At 47.5% G+C, this 14,972-nt stretch overlaps 1 protein-coding gene across 8 annotated transcripts in view; it reads left to right on the forward strand.

The window, feature by feature from the left end:
• The window catches only part of LOC135378104 (serine/threonine-protein phosphatase 4 regulatory subunit 1-like), a 66,591-nt gene that overhangs the window by 13,193 nt on the left and 38,426 nt on the right, over window positions 1–14,972 (forward strand). Inside the window, exon 1 of one of the 8 annotated variants that reach the window (XM_064610984.1) lies at window positions 3,995–4,343. The exons of the other annotated variants lie outside the window; for them this stretch is intronic. The gene's annotated coding sequence lies outside the window, so the exon portion shown is untranslated. Of the gene's footprint in view, window positions 1–3,994; window positions 4,344–14,972 lie in introns of those variants that run through there. 8 annotated transcript variants of the gene reach the window in all.

Raw genomic sequence — 14,972 nt, forward strand, 5'->3', positions numbered from 1 at the left:
TGATATAAAGGAACGATTCAGTAGGTGAGCTGAAGGGCGAGAGAGAGGTTTATTAGGGCTTTTGGGTGGTCAAGGGCCGGATTCAAGTCAGGGTCAAGGAGTTCATGGAAGATGGTTAGTCATCGACAATGCCCAATGAACTCCGGGGCTTGTGTGGTGCTCATTGCTTTTACGCTGTTGCTGCCATGATGGTGATGACTCTGTCACTCACAAATATCGGGGCCCCTTCCTAACTAGGTGCAGCTAGAGTCACTAAATAAGTTTCGCTTCAGAGTAGGACACAAAAGTTATACGGGTGAGCAGGAGAGGTTATTTAGTTTCTGTGCCAGGATAGCATCACCTAATGATACCATCTCTCGAGCGCTCCAAAATGTTGCTCCTGTTGAGAGCAGCTCACCATGACCAGCTGGATGCTCTCGTGGGCAATACATAGATAATGCTGCACGACAATCACACATGCTTCCCTAACCCACGACCTCCATGGCGAGCATTGGTATGTTAGCTGTCTATGCTCCTCAACTGGGGATAGTGCTGGTGTGGAGCGGAAACAAAATGGCTTCCCTACTCGCCTGTGGAACTCAGTGTCGCTACTCTGATGCAAAGCTTATTTTGTGACTCTAGGCGCAGACAATAGGTACACCAGGATATGACATCCTGCTGTTTTTGATCAGTTGGAAGAAACTTCCGTAACTAGAAAGTGGCTTCACTCCTAAGACTCCATACACGCAGTCCATATAGTATAGAGGCCAGTGTTTGCTGTACAGCGTTTGACGATTCTGTACAGAAATTGCATTCCTGACAGTGTGTATGGCCTCCTTACCAAGAATGACAGTTTCTGAACAAGGCAATGTCGGGTGTAGGATATATCCAGTGAGGAGGTTTGACTTGTGTGCTGAGCATGATGTGTGCATGCTTGTGTTTTTAAATCCTGTGTGCAGCGTACAATATTTTGCTCTTCAATTGCTGTCGAGTCAGGTTCAGGCAGGAGAGTCTTTGATAGAGGCCACTAGAATGTGGTTTGGTATGACGTGCCCAAGAGCTTGTATGCCGTATGCTGTAATGCCGGGATATGGTACAGTAGTGCAGCATAGGCATAGAATCAAGTGTAAAGCGAAGCATAGGAACACTAATAGGCATAGGGAACGTTGTCATACTCTCCAGAGTAAATTAAGACGTAGCCCAGAGATTTTGTGGCAGGACAAAGTGAAACTGCACTTTTATTCTGAAAACAGTCTGACAGGGCGCCAGTATACAGGTCATGGTGATATGCACACTGTAGACCGTCTGTCATGTTTTTTTTGTCAAGGATTTTTCCGAAGGGAGGGCCCAGTCTTGGATAGTATGCTATATACACTGCCTAAGACCACCAAAACTAATTGAAGCACTCTGTGACAAAAGAAATTGAGGGGGTTCAAAACATCCGAACCCCTCAAGATTTGCCTCTGGTTGCAAGTTTGATAGTAAGCTTTGAGACAGCCTTAGCTAGATGATTCACACGGTAACTTTTACGAATAAATGATGGGAGACTTTGTGTGAAGAGGATACAGGCCTAGAGTCAAGTTTTTCAGCTGGGTAGCGTTTCTGAGAGATTAAGTAGAGTATTTTACACATTCACACGTGGTACAGAACAGACGGTAACATATGGCTTGATATTGTCTGCGTACAATTGCTGCTTTACAAGAAGCGTTCTTACTGATATGTATGTACATAAGCACACACTGATGAAGTGGACCAAAAATAAAACCTGGCAGGACACCATCGGCAGCTTTGCAAGTGAAAGTGATGCACCAGTTCACATACAGACAACAATGCATACGGATGAGTGGGAGGCAAAACTGATGACATGCAGTGAAGCAGCATGGTCTGCAGCAATGTTGTCGAATACCTTGCACTCGAATACTGGAGTGGAAGGGCACAGTCGGCTGACGGGTTAATAATTTTTTTATCTGTTATTAAGCTGGTCTTGTGTGTTGGAAGCTCCGTGCTCTACGTATGAACCCCAACAGGTATTGACAGCAGTTAATGCACGTTGCAGCTTGTCCACCTGTGCTATGCATATAGTGTATGAGTCTACATGTAAAGTTTGTGGTTCGAGAGCGGAATGGGAGCTGATGCATTTGTATAGTCGTGTTCAACTTAAGAAGGAAAAGAAATCTAGTCTGTCAGGTCTTGAAATATTACTGCGCCACAGATAGGATGGCTGGACGCAGAGAGGTCACGCTCTCTCGCTGTGCCAGATAATATAATCCATCATACTCACTCTGCTTCCGCATTGGCTGTTAAGACAGGCCACATGACACTATGCTGAAGCAGAAGATGCGCTCCCCTACTGATGGCGCATGATGGTGCTACAGTATTCCTTCAGGTGCACTATTGCATCTCCTTATCTCCGGCGGTGTATGTAGTTGGTGGGCTAGACTTCTTTTCCTCCTTAAGTTGAACACGACTGTACTCTCCCAGTTGCAGAACTGCATTTGTGTTCATCCGCCACCCTTTCCATTTTTGAATGTGGATTCACGGTGGTCTTGTGCGTTTGACTGCAGCACTATTGTCTCGCTATTGTCTAACTTTACGTTGTTGGGTAATTATATCAACAAGAATGAAACATGAAGTCTTAGACAGATGGTAGTTCGTCGAAGAGTATGGTAAGGCTAACTACACCAGAGGTCTTCCATTGTGAGAAGTAATATTGCTAAGCAAATATCTTGATTTTTGCCGTTGCTGTGGTTAAGTCTTCGTTCGTTGAACACCCTGCAGCAGTTGATAGAGGGGTCTCATAACATTATTTTCAACTGGGATGTACGGCCAATTTCTCTCTCCACAGCTCAACTCATGGGTTCGATGACTACTTTCCCTCGTATCATTCTTTGTATGTGTCACGGCATTTCTCGTTGTCTGCTACACTGGTGCGAATACTGAGATATCGCCGCTGGTGACGCGTAAAAACCGCGTGGGTGTTCTCAAGGCCAAAGCACTTGAGAGCGAGTAATTTTCTCTCTCTCCCTCCGACACTCCGTGTTTTATCGGCAGGAAGAGGCGATATCACTTCTTGGGTTCCCCGTCGTGCCAGTATTTCACTCGCCCCCTCCTCACCCATTCCTGTGAGTGAGTGATCCCATTCAGGCCTTGAAAGGAACGTCACTGGTCTTGGTTCATTGCGGAGAGCTGTTGTGGAAGCTTTCTGCCGTTTATCAGTGAATGGTATATGTTTATTAAGCCGTACTTCATCACGTTCCTCTTCGTGCTCGGTAGTCGTACAGGAGGGGTAGGATAAGCCATCACCCTACACAATTTGGAGATTTTATATTGCGTTCGCTCGACACTCAACGTTTTATACACACACATATAAGGAATGCACGACACCGAAGTTCACGCGAAATGATTTCCTCTACCACGAAAGCGCATACGTCCATTATTGGTTTTACTGCGTTTGTGCAGAGCGAGGTTTTCTCTCTTACGGGAAGGTTACAGATTAGTGTGTGTGCCCCTCTCGTGGGTTCGCGAATGTTGTTCAACGATCGTAAATACACCTAAAGGCTTCGTTTTGTTTGCGAAGGAGATACCGGCGATGGCCCGACAATTTTAGCTGCCTTTTCTCCCCTCCCGTTATCCTTCGCTGCTGAGTGCGCGTGCGCCCTTTCTGCCAACATCCATTCCTCCCGCTTCTCCTCTACCGGAGATGAGCTAATGAAAAACGTTTTACTCCGAGCCGGAATGACTCGGACCGGATGACCGAGGACGTCCTGGTTGCACGGTGGCGACCATCGTGTTCGAATTCCGCTACCTCGCAATGGGCGAAACTAGACTACGTGACAATGCACTGTCTTGGTCGGTGCGTCGTTCCGAAGGGAGGCCGCGCAGTGATTGTCGTGCCTCCTACTACGTGGCGCGGTGCGTCGAGAGTGGCGCTTATGATTGGGTTCAACATCGGAGGGCGAGGCAAGCGCGGGAAAGGAGGGAGGTTCCCGCGTCTCTAGAGGCAGTCGAACAACGACATCGCTGCCATGGACTGCGTGCTGTTGACGCCCGTCCTTTGGATTCTGCTGGTGTTTTTCCTGATTTCTCAGGAGAAGAGTTCAGCACCATCCATTTGGTTGGACGAAGTCGTACACCCGCCTTGAGGTGATTTTCCGATCGCTAGCGAGACTCCCAAGTCTGTGCTGACTTTGAGAACAGTGACCGTGCGCCCTCGGATCCGGCAGCGGTGGCGTGCTATGTGTGCCTTAGTGTTTACACGAGGGGCGTCCGGAGCTGTTCCGCCGTCCATAGCGCTTCTCTTCGGATGCTCGCTTACGTTGGACCGCTTTGTGGAGCTTCCCCGCGGATCTCTACTGTGGATATCGGTGAGCCTTTGATCTTGCTTAATACGGGGATATCAGATCGCAGCTAGCGTGTGGGATTCCCGTTCCTTGCAGATAATTTTTCTCTAGTGTATCGGTCACATCTAACGCGTCCATCAGCCATCCGACGTTTTGCAGCTTTTATTAGCCAGCGACGAAGCGAGAGGAATGCAAACGACATTTCGGTGAGGGGGGGGACCTCAACATGGCTTTCACTGTACAGCTCGATGGTCCTTCTGTTGAGGTACACTGTTGAGCAATTCGGGCGAGGAGGAAGGCTGCTACCATTGGGACCGGAAGGTGAGAGGAGGAATATTGGCGGGAAAGAGCCAAGTACTGCAATTGCATTCTTCTGGAATTCGCTGTGTGACGTATTTGGGGGACATGTTTACGCCATGAATGCAGTGTTGGCCTTTCAGGGCGTGTGCGCACCGACACAGGTGACGTCAATAACGCCTTCTGTTGAACACAGGCGTATCAGATTCGTAGTAGCCTTATTTCTCTGGTTCGCAATAGCACTTTGCCTTCCATTTCGCCCGATATTTTACCAGCAATATTTTCTGGTAGGATATCGGCAACGAACGGAAGGGCAGGGAAGTTTTCGGTGATTCGCTAACGCCGCACCGGGTCCTCAGTGTTGAACATCTCCCCACGTTTTTGGAATGCGCTCCCAGCGGCGCAGTTCTCATTCGCCCTTCTTTCTCCTTCTGTCTCTTTCCCTCTTTTTTGCGGGCGCTGCCTTTCAGCGTGCGGCAACTACATGGAATGTGTATGAGAGAAAGAAAACGGCGAGGAGAAAGGCGTGTGAACGGACGAACCGCCCTGGAGGGCACGCGGGGTGAGGGAGGACGGGGGAGGTGAAGGAACTTCTTTCTTTCGGGGAACCATTTTTCATCTACGTGTTTCTCATTGAGCTCGGAAGAACAAAAAATCCTGCAGGACGCCTGTATGACCATTCTGATGGGTCATTTCGGGAGCAAGTTCACCGTTATTTTACTTCTCCGCGTGACTCGTCAGTGGATACTTGGCCGAGCCGTTGCAGACAAGCGGTTTTCATTTAAAGCTGTGTCGGGGTGCACCTATAGCGTACCTATTCGCGTGGGTAATTCCTCTCCAGATGCCCCCAGCGGTGTGTACAAGGGCTAGAGGGACGGGACACCTACGTGCAATGATGCAGCTTATCCCCACGTAGTGCGTCCTGCTGAGCGTGGTACAGTTCTCTGTACCCCGAGAGGTAGGTAGGGCCTTCCAACTCCATCAGAGAATTGGGATTTTCTAGGGACATGTTCGGAGGAAAAGGCAGTGTTCCCGCGTCTGACCACCTGGGAAGTTGCCCGCCTTTTCGCTCTGAAGATGTCGTAGAACGACATTCCAGTACTCGAATTAGGGAATGGGATGCCACGTTCCAGGGAAGCGCACATTGTCTCCCACCAGCCTTTCGGAGATGTTACGATCACTTTACCAGCTAAGTAGAACTCCACTTCCAAGGCTGCCATGTGGCATCTAGGATGAGTTAGCTGCCCATCGCCACGTTGCTGGTGCTGGTTTTTCTCTCTTTGAATTGAATGGAAGAAATGATTAAATTCAGAAACATTGTCTCGGTTATACGGTGTACGCAATTTGTAGTACGCTGTTCCATTTGCAAGATATATGCCGGTTTGGCCTTCCTTGCATACAGTCCCTGATTCCAGCAGAATCTTAAAACTAAAAGGTTCCCCCGGTGACTTTGAAGATGAACTCAGTGTGTTCTGCAGAAGATGGGAGCATCTTATGGCGAATTCCACTGGTGGTGGTACCGCAGAAAAAGTTACACTGGCCTGAGTGCAGGCTTGTAAAGATACTAAGTACTTGTAGGCATTTAAGTTACTGAGTACCAGGCAAAACAGTATTTGAGTGGGATACTACTCACAAAAGTAGCTCGTCACTCTCATGATACCATCAAGTTACAATTTGTGGAATTTACTGTCAAACGAGTATATGTACAAACAAAAAGGATATCGTTCGGATACATTTTTCCGCGATATCTTCTGAGTGCATGCTCTCCTCTGCGGACATCTCGCCCGATAATGTCGCTCGCGCGGATACACGATGCTCTGCTCGGAGGAGCTAAATTTATTTCACACTCAAGGTGTCGGAAATCAGTCCTTCAGGAAATCTGTCCTTCCTCGCTATTACTCTGACACACTATTCCTTTGGTGTGTGTTCGTCTGCGTCCCCTTGTCGCTTACTTCATGGCATTGTACCAACCAGCCCTACACGTTCTTCTATACTATTCCTCCTCCTCCCTGGCTTGGACAGACACAGACCCCGAACATCACCAACATTCCGTTCAGGCCAACACGAAAAACTGTCCGAACCGAAATCGGGACCGAACTTTTTTCTGTGCATCACCGCATGCTACCGAAATGCACTCCGAATTTAGGCCGAAGACTTCTGGCCTTGGGGAGCATCGCCTTTCAACCATCCAGGTCAATGAGATAATCCCTGTATTCATAGGAGTAGAAGTCGCACACACGCGGCAACAGTCAGCCCCATTGCTACGTCATCGTTGCTATGGTTCTCCTTCCGGCTTGGATAGCTTAGATTGGTTGCTTCTACTTTTTCGGTTGGCGTCACTTCCCATTTCGGAAGAGAAATCTGGCTTGGCCAGATAAAAAGTTCGGTCCCGAATTCAGTTCGGAAAGAATTCGGACGCTTTTCGGGCCATGCGGTTCGCGCTTTAGCCTAGGCGCCGCCCGCTTCTGTAGGCTACGCCGCAGAGTGACGTGGCTACCCCGGAATATCCGAGATGAAATGTATGCAGTATGTAAGTGGCGTAGCGCCCAACCACGACAGACCAAGTATCTTGATCTTTTGTCTCCAGAAAAAAAAAATGAAATGAAAGTATGTATGTCTCTGCTACAAATTATTTACTGTGTTAGTATAGACTGCATCTGAGTGGCGTAGTCAGAGGGGAGGGGTGCACAAATCGTGCATTTGGGAGAGGGAAAACGAGGGGAAATCCTTTCCCTACGTAAAGTTCCCGTAGAACCCCTAGACTATTTCAGTTGCGTATAAGTCTGCTTGAGTGTGCATGTTACGCTGGTCGTTTCAGTGCTGCGTGAGTCGCCTTTCATTGGTCGTTCCCTTCGTTTCTACACTACACTGTGTTGCACTAAAAACGACCAGCGGAATTGGCCGTTAGTTCCGCTGTCTGCTGCTTGTTAGTTGCAAGAAAGACCGAAGCTCATGAGGGTACCCTGCTGTCCTCATTGCCCTAGTTGACGTCGGAAGTTTCGATGTGACATAAAACTGGAGCCGCACGAGGGTGACCCTCGTGTCAGCCATGTCGGAAGAGACTTTCTGCTTGGTGCGTATGAATGTCGCAACTGTAGGATGTGTTACGCCAAGCAATACAATTTACGCAATACGGTGATTCCTTCCAGCAGACGAGACCTTCTCGTAGTGGTGCAGTTTCGACCTGTTTGTCCTCTCGACTAGCTGCGGGCGGAGCTTACGATATCGTCATCTTATCGAGCACTGCCTGATAAATACGCAGAGTTGCGTGCAATGAGTACTTCGCAAATGAAATTGCGCCAGAAGGTCATGCGTGCGTGATGGCCAACATCCGGGGCATTGAGCGAAAACAAGCAAAAAAACGTAGCGGAGGACACCGACGAATCGAATGCGACGTATAATATAAATTCGTAATAGTAGAATGACAGCTCCTTGCCACTGCACGCTGACAGACAAAAAGATACTTGCAATTCTCTCCCTTTCCCCGCGAAATTAAGCAATTTGGGGAAGAACGACACCTTTTCGCTACGTACGCTATCCGGATGACGCTTTGTAGTTTGGGGTGTGTTGCGATGTATCGCGTGCAGTCATCGCTTACTATGGCTCGTCCGCAGTTGCGCGTAAAGCTACGTTCCCAAACAAGCGATTTTGAGGCGCGAGAGCGTGGAAGTGCCACGCTTCTCGCTCACGCTCTTCGCTCGTCTGTTCCCAAACCTGCGAGCCACCCAGCGCGAGCGTGAAAGATCGGCAAAGCGAGCGTAAATTCCACATCTCCCTGATATCTGCGTCATCCAGATATTTTCGCTCTCGCTTCCAAGATGGCGGACTTTATGAACAAAAGAAGCCGAAAACATACGAGCATGCTGGCACATGGAGTTGTAATGAAGCTAGTAATTGCGATAATTTTGACCGCGCTATACCAAAATTAGTTTTGCATGCTTTGGGCTATTTCACGCAAACAATTGTGTGCAAATAAATTCACTCGAGAGTCCGCTAGGGGACCCAATGTCGCAGCAAATAAACACGAAACTGGCCGATGCAGAACCGGCGATAAAAGGCTTGGAAATTTGGATAAACTTATGAAAAACGTAAGCAGTGCTGTTGTGAAGACTCGCGTGGTGTGCCAGGGCCAGCACAAAAGACGCAAAGAGTATTAAAAACTGTCATTACAGAACACAGAAATCCGTGCACAAATTTGTGCGCTTGATACATATGCACTGAAGAAAGAATATTTCATAATCACGTTTGCGCCTGTCTCTTATTGTGTACAAAGTTTAAAATATCTAGAATGGCATTATATGAGATGACTGAGGAACTAGACGCATTTTGGACGACATGATGAACACGGTCTTCTGCTCCAGCGTTTCTCGCGAGTACCTTTGGGAACAGAGGCGCTGTAGCTAAGCGATAGCCTGTGGTAGCGAGTCGTCCGCCTCGCTTCGCTTTCCAGCTCTCGCTGTAAAACTCGCCCGTCGCTTTATTTTGCTGAACTGAGGCCAGATCCTGAGTCGGTTGTACGCCTTCAACAGTCAAACCGATTTTCGTCCTTGATTTTTGCAGGCTACCATATGCAGCGATTGTGATACATCCACGGTAAATTTTTTGTGGTACCTTTCGGGTGTAAATGTTCCGTCCTATGGCACACTTTTGTGATATAAGTTTTCCACCATACAGAAGGGCGTTTTGTAAACTACCCTTTAACGAAATGGTGTGTATTCTACAAAAAGCACCGTTTCAAGGGGCATATTCAACGGAAAACACAATTTCAGGGGGCTCAATTCCATTTTAAACATCGTTTCGGTTGGGGGTTTTGCAAACACCTTCCCCCACACTGTTGTTACACCTTTCAGTTGAGCATGCGGAATAATAAAGGGCGTTTGTTTACGAAAAAAAAAAAAAACTCTTTTTGCATATTGAAAGACGTCGAAACATTTACTGTATATCACAGTTGCCTGTTCGCATTCGTATTTTAGTGCTGCTCGCCGTCCCTTGTTTTGCGCACTTCAGTATAATTTGCCGCTTATTCGACTCCCAACCGCAAATATAGCAGCCCCCTTTCCGCATTCGATGGTGCAATACGTAAACTGGTTCATTGCCACTATAGTGTGAGCTGCCGTATCTGGTAAACAAGGTTTGCCTTGGGCCACGGATGCGCCGCCGGCCGGAAGAATTAATTCTCAGAAAGTGCGTGGAATGTGGTCCTTCGACCAAAAGGAGGAGGGCTTCGTTCGATTTTGCGGAGAATAATGGACGCACGTGAACGCCGTTCCATTCACAGGCTCGATACCAGGAGCGCCACCTGGGAGGGAACGAAATCTTCCTGAGCCCCGGGCTGAGGGTAGTTGACAATTCGGGTTATTCTGAAATTAGTGTTTCAGTACTGCCATCGCTTCGCGTACGCAAGGGAGTATCTGGTGTGCTCTCCGAACGTGGCTTTGCGTTTAGCGTTTGCGCAGCGTGCGCACGCTATTTGCTCGCGTACGCGAGTTGATTGCGCGCGCTAGAACGAAAAGTCTCTCGTCATCACGAGCGATTTCTAGCGTACTCTTATTTGGGGATAGGAAGTGATATCGTCGGTAATTCTTGTCAGCGCGTATGTTGATTATATACACAAAAGCGGGAGAATAGGTGCGATGGAATAGTGAAAAGGACATCCCGGAATTACTGCTGCCTTATTCTAGCCCGTGGTCTCCCTTTTAAATTGGCCAGTGTTTCTCGGGTTTGATTCAAACGTGCTCGATATTAGCGGTTTCCGTAGGTGACATCGCCCAGTATATTGGCGCCATTTTCTCTGTTTACTCTTACTCTGTAGAAGGCACGAAAACCTTCGCTTTCGGCAATGAACACGTAGAAATTAGTACGTCTTAACTGTGGTCCCACAGTGACGAATAGCCGTCTCTGTTGTGCATTGTCGAGGCGGCAGAAAAGTTTCAAATGACGGGAGCACATGTAGCCCTCAAGTTGTGGGTACAGTGGGACTTCATGCCGGTATTCTCGCTTCATGTTGTCTGTCGCCCTCAGGTTGCTTGGTTTGCTTTGGCGGGTCGGCTGTTCCCGGAGCCATGGGATTCGGACGAGTTTGATCGGCTTCTGCCCCCAAATTCGTAGAAAAGGACTTGATTGATATTGCCCCAAGTCCTCGTATCTGCTGAAAATTGCGCTTATGGAAAATATTAGGGACAGCCCCAATTTTGAAGTAGCGCGGGATCAGATATCAGCAGGAAATGCCAGAAGTTACCCATAGCGTCGTGCACTTCCCGCGTCTCTCTCTCCCCTCCACGCTCTTCTATGGCACCGTTTCTCGTCGCACGCCGTTGTACACGTGGCACACGATCGTAATAAGTAGTTAGTAACCACCACTGCTTCCTGTTTATCTCACTCAATGAGGAGCTAATAACAGCGGTCATGCGTGGGCGTCCGCAGAAATATGCACTGTGTCGAGCGAGAAAACATCCGAGGGTCACAGTTCTCTTCAAGTCACTGACACATAAGACCCTATTAGTCTGAAGTCAGCACGGATTGTACGAATATTAGGTAAAATACAGAACATACAAACAAAATCGAGTTTCGTGGCACTATTTGCCCTTAGTTGCTCTTGTGCCGTAAAACAGCAGCAGCTCTGATTTCTACTCGCATAATTGTGGCGGAGCGCTCTCCAGGATTGTACGCCTGTGCAGGGGAATTCACGCTACGCAGCAGCATAGAGCACTTTGTCCACGTCGTTGGATACGAACTCCGCACCTCAGCCTTCACCTCTTTCATGTTGAATGCGCGTGTGTCGCGTTATATTGGGACATCAGTGTTGGGACAATGTGGCATCAAACGTCCATAGCAAACTGTAAGCGTCTCTGCCCAGGTACAGTTAACTTTTGTCATCATCGCTGCGATTTTCGTTCGCGCGAACTTACCTCGACGCCGACCTACGATCCGCGGAATTCATCCGGGTGCTTCCCGCCGTCATCTTGCGGGGTTTAGTCTGCATCCGTGTTCATGCGTTTTTCTCCAGTGGTACGTTAAAGGTACCGCAGACATGCAGATTGTGTTGAACAGCGTGTTATTGCGTAGCTCAACGGAATTGTTGCTTGTAAACCCAGCGCAACAAGCTCTAAATGTGACAGAGAACGCGTAATATTTTTTAATATGCTAGCAAATTGAGGTGAAATCGCTCGAAGCGACGTCTGGTGTCAAATCTTCCATCAAATTCGCCATGCAACGGTGATATATGTTCCCGACCACAGGGGTGCCATCCAATGCTCCATCGCTCATGATCTCAGTTGTCTCGCGACGTAAACACCCAATTATTATTATCCAATGCTCCATAGTCGAAAGCGTGCTGGGCGAACGCGCTGCATTCTGGACAGGACAAGGTCACACGTCACAACAAACGTCACCGCACACGTGACCTTAAAGATGGCCGCGCCCACGGTGTAGCCGCGCCCGTCATCGGCGGCTAAACCGTTTGTAAGCAACGCGTTTGCTCTTTCTGTGCGCCCTTTTGGACGTTTTTCGATTTCCACGATTATTTTTATCCGGCAATCTCGCAGTCAAACGCGCAGTTCTGTACATGAGGGCTCGTACTGTTGACGTCTTCCAAAGATGTGATGACGACCTCGCGTTAAGACACACGAGCCGATGTGATGTACTTCAACTAAGGAGAAATGGGATACCATGTTGCGGAAGAAGCACCGTATAGTTTACGCTGGCAAAATACGTTCATCTCTTGACTTTCTGCCAACGGGAATATGTCGGCAAGTGCTAAAACTACATGTAAACAGTCACACGACCTCAAAATGACATTGCCTATGACGTATAACCACGACAAGATGGCGGTTTTGAGAAAAGCACCCGCTTGAGGGTAGTTACAACAATGGCGTTGTTTTCGCCGCTGTGTTCCCGACTGACTTGCTGACGTTGACTTGCTGCTTCTGATGGCTCTGTAGCCGATGCATATATAGCCAACTTATTTCGTTTTAGACCCAGTGTTGTCCGCACGCAATGTTGGCCGTAATTTTTAATTTTCTTAAAAAAAAAAACTCGGCCCAATTGAGACAATTGGCTACGCAACGCGAGAGTACTGAGGGCCCAGGCTATCGAATAGATAATTTTTGAGATTCCGTCGCTTATGCTTTAAAGGAACTGCAAAGTGAAATACAACCAGAACGTTACAAGGTACCGTCATGCAGAGCTTGGCTGTGTGATCAGTGATCACACACGGAAGTCATCACCTCTCAGTTCTTCATCCTTTTCTCACTAATTTTGAACACTTTTAGAAACTGAAAGGTGGCAACCTTCAACGTTCGCAAAGAACCAAGTTGGAGTCCGCCCCGGATTGGCGGACAGATATCACGTGATATTGAAGTACAACGTAACGCATTTCAGACAGGTTACTAATTACCACGACTTTTTTGAAGAACAGCAGTTAAACTGTTAACGGTTGTAACGTCCGAGTTTCGTGCCTGCGAGATGATCTACGCCATCTATTGGCCTTTCTCTCTCTCCGCGTCCCTGGGTCGTCTGCTCGCTGTATCGCTGCTCTTTGCAAAACCTCGCATACAAGTTATTTAAACGAATGTGTAGTTTGCGTTCTTGTGTTCCGGAATACGCAAACCGTGCACATTCGCAACGAAATGCTTAGTGCACTCGTGAGAAACGCACCATCTCGTCTGATGTATCGTCTAGTTCTCAATAGGTGGCGCGTCAGTCGCCTTAGGGTTGGGGCGCTTTTGGAGTTCGCTAGCTTGCTTTGCACAGCAATCTTTAAAATGCGATTGCTGAAAAATACTCGATACACAGCTGAACTATTACGTACCCGAAGCATCCAAGTTACAGATTTGCCGTTCACTTTACAGTTCCTCTGAGGTGCCTAAGCACGTCAAGTACTTATTCGCCTCGCGATCGAACTGTAGGTGGCGCTGCGACGGATGCCCTAGTGGGGATACGGCATGATCGGACGCAGCAGGCTCTGGCTGTTCTACGCAGATGTCGCAGTGTTTCTGGATGAAATGCTGCTGTCAGTGCCTCGCGTATTGCGGATGTGTTGAAATGCGATACTTAGAACGCTGATAAGGTGTGAAAGTTGACAAATATTGCTGCACTGCGAAACGCTCAAGTCGCGAAGTTGTGAAAAGAAAATATCCTGCGTGCTTTTGAAGGGAAACACTGCCTCCTTTGTTCCAAGCGTGATTTTGTTTGTCTTTTGCTGCTCTCGCTCGAATATTTATTCGTCGTTTGTGTATTGCTGTCCTTCCCTGTACCTTTTTATCTTACGTCGAGAGAAGGATAAAAAAAAAGACTCACTCAAAATTCCTGTCTCCGCTGATCTAAATGTACAATGTACTAATCAACAACAACAGTGAATCTAAATGTACAAATGTGCAAGAATGTAACATAAGGGCAGAATAGCCCAGTAAGTATTGAAGCCCCTCGCTACAATTTTTGCAATTTTGCGTCGAGCGAGTACGGGAGAGGTTCGAGGTTTGATTCGTCTCCTGGGCGGGCATTCACTAAATGGTGCTAAAATATGTTACGAGATGACCACACCTTTGTGGTGGACTTGACTTTGGGGTGCTACCGGTCAGGTAATAACTACATATAAACTAAGTTTTTGTTCCAGCGGCAGGTATATATTCTGAAACACGCTGTTGCACACGTGCTTCATACCCCCCAAAACACACGTGTTTTACATATTACGTTCAGGGGTGGTGATTGCATTTTACCTTGAATGCGTGCGTTCCAATGATTACGTATGTGAAAGATAAAAGTCTAGTCTGTCATACGGTTAGATGAAATGAGATGAAAGCTTAATATTCACACATTTAAAAACACCCGTGTCATAAATATATATATTAATGCATTCATATATTCCATATATGAATACATTCGATACGACTTGTATCTAGCGCGTGCAGAATATCATAACTGAGCATTGTGAAGTAACTTAGAACAGCTAGCACAGAAACCATTCTACAAATAACTGTGACATAGTTTTATACTTTTAATAAAAAAAAAACTGTTGTACCAAGAGCTAAGGTCAATGCTGTATTTTGTTTGACACACAGAACCGCAGTGACAAATATAACATAGCAAAGGCCGAGTGGAATCCGCATACTGGAACATATGCACGTTCTGTAGTTTTCTTCCCTGCTAAGCACGCTGGTGCAGAGAACTAGAAAAGTTCAAAAAAGTTTTCCACCAAGTCATTTTCACTCATTTTGAAGCGATTTTAAAAGCACAAATGTCCAGAAATTGAGCCTTCCAAGCACGTTTTCGAGCGCGATGACCACAGCGAAAGCACCGGCTCAAGCCGCGCATCCCCACTAAAGGCAGTTCACGGAGTAGCCGCATGGTGGCGACGCT

Source organism: Ornithodoros turicata, chromosome 1, assembly GCF_037126465.1.
Source record: "Ornithodoros turicata isolate Travis chromosome 1, ASM3712646v1, whole genome shotgun sequence".
Lineage (NCBI taxonomy): Eukaryota > Metazoa > Arthropoda > Arachnida > Ixodida > Argasidae > Ornithodoros > Ornithodoros turicata.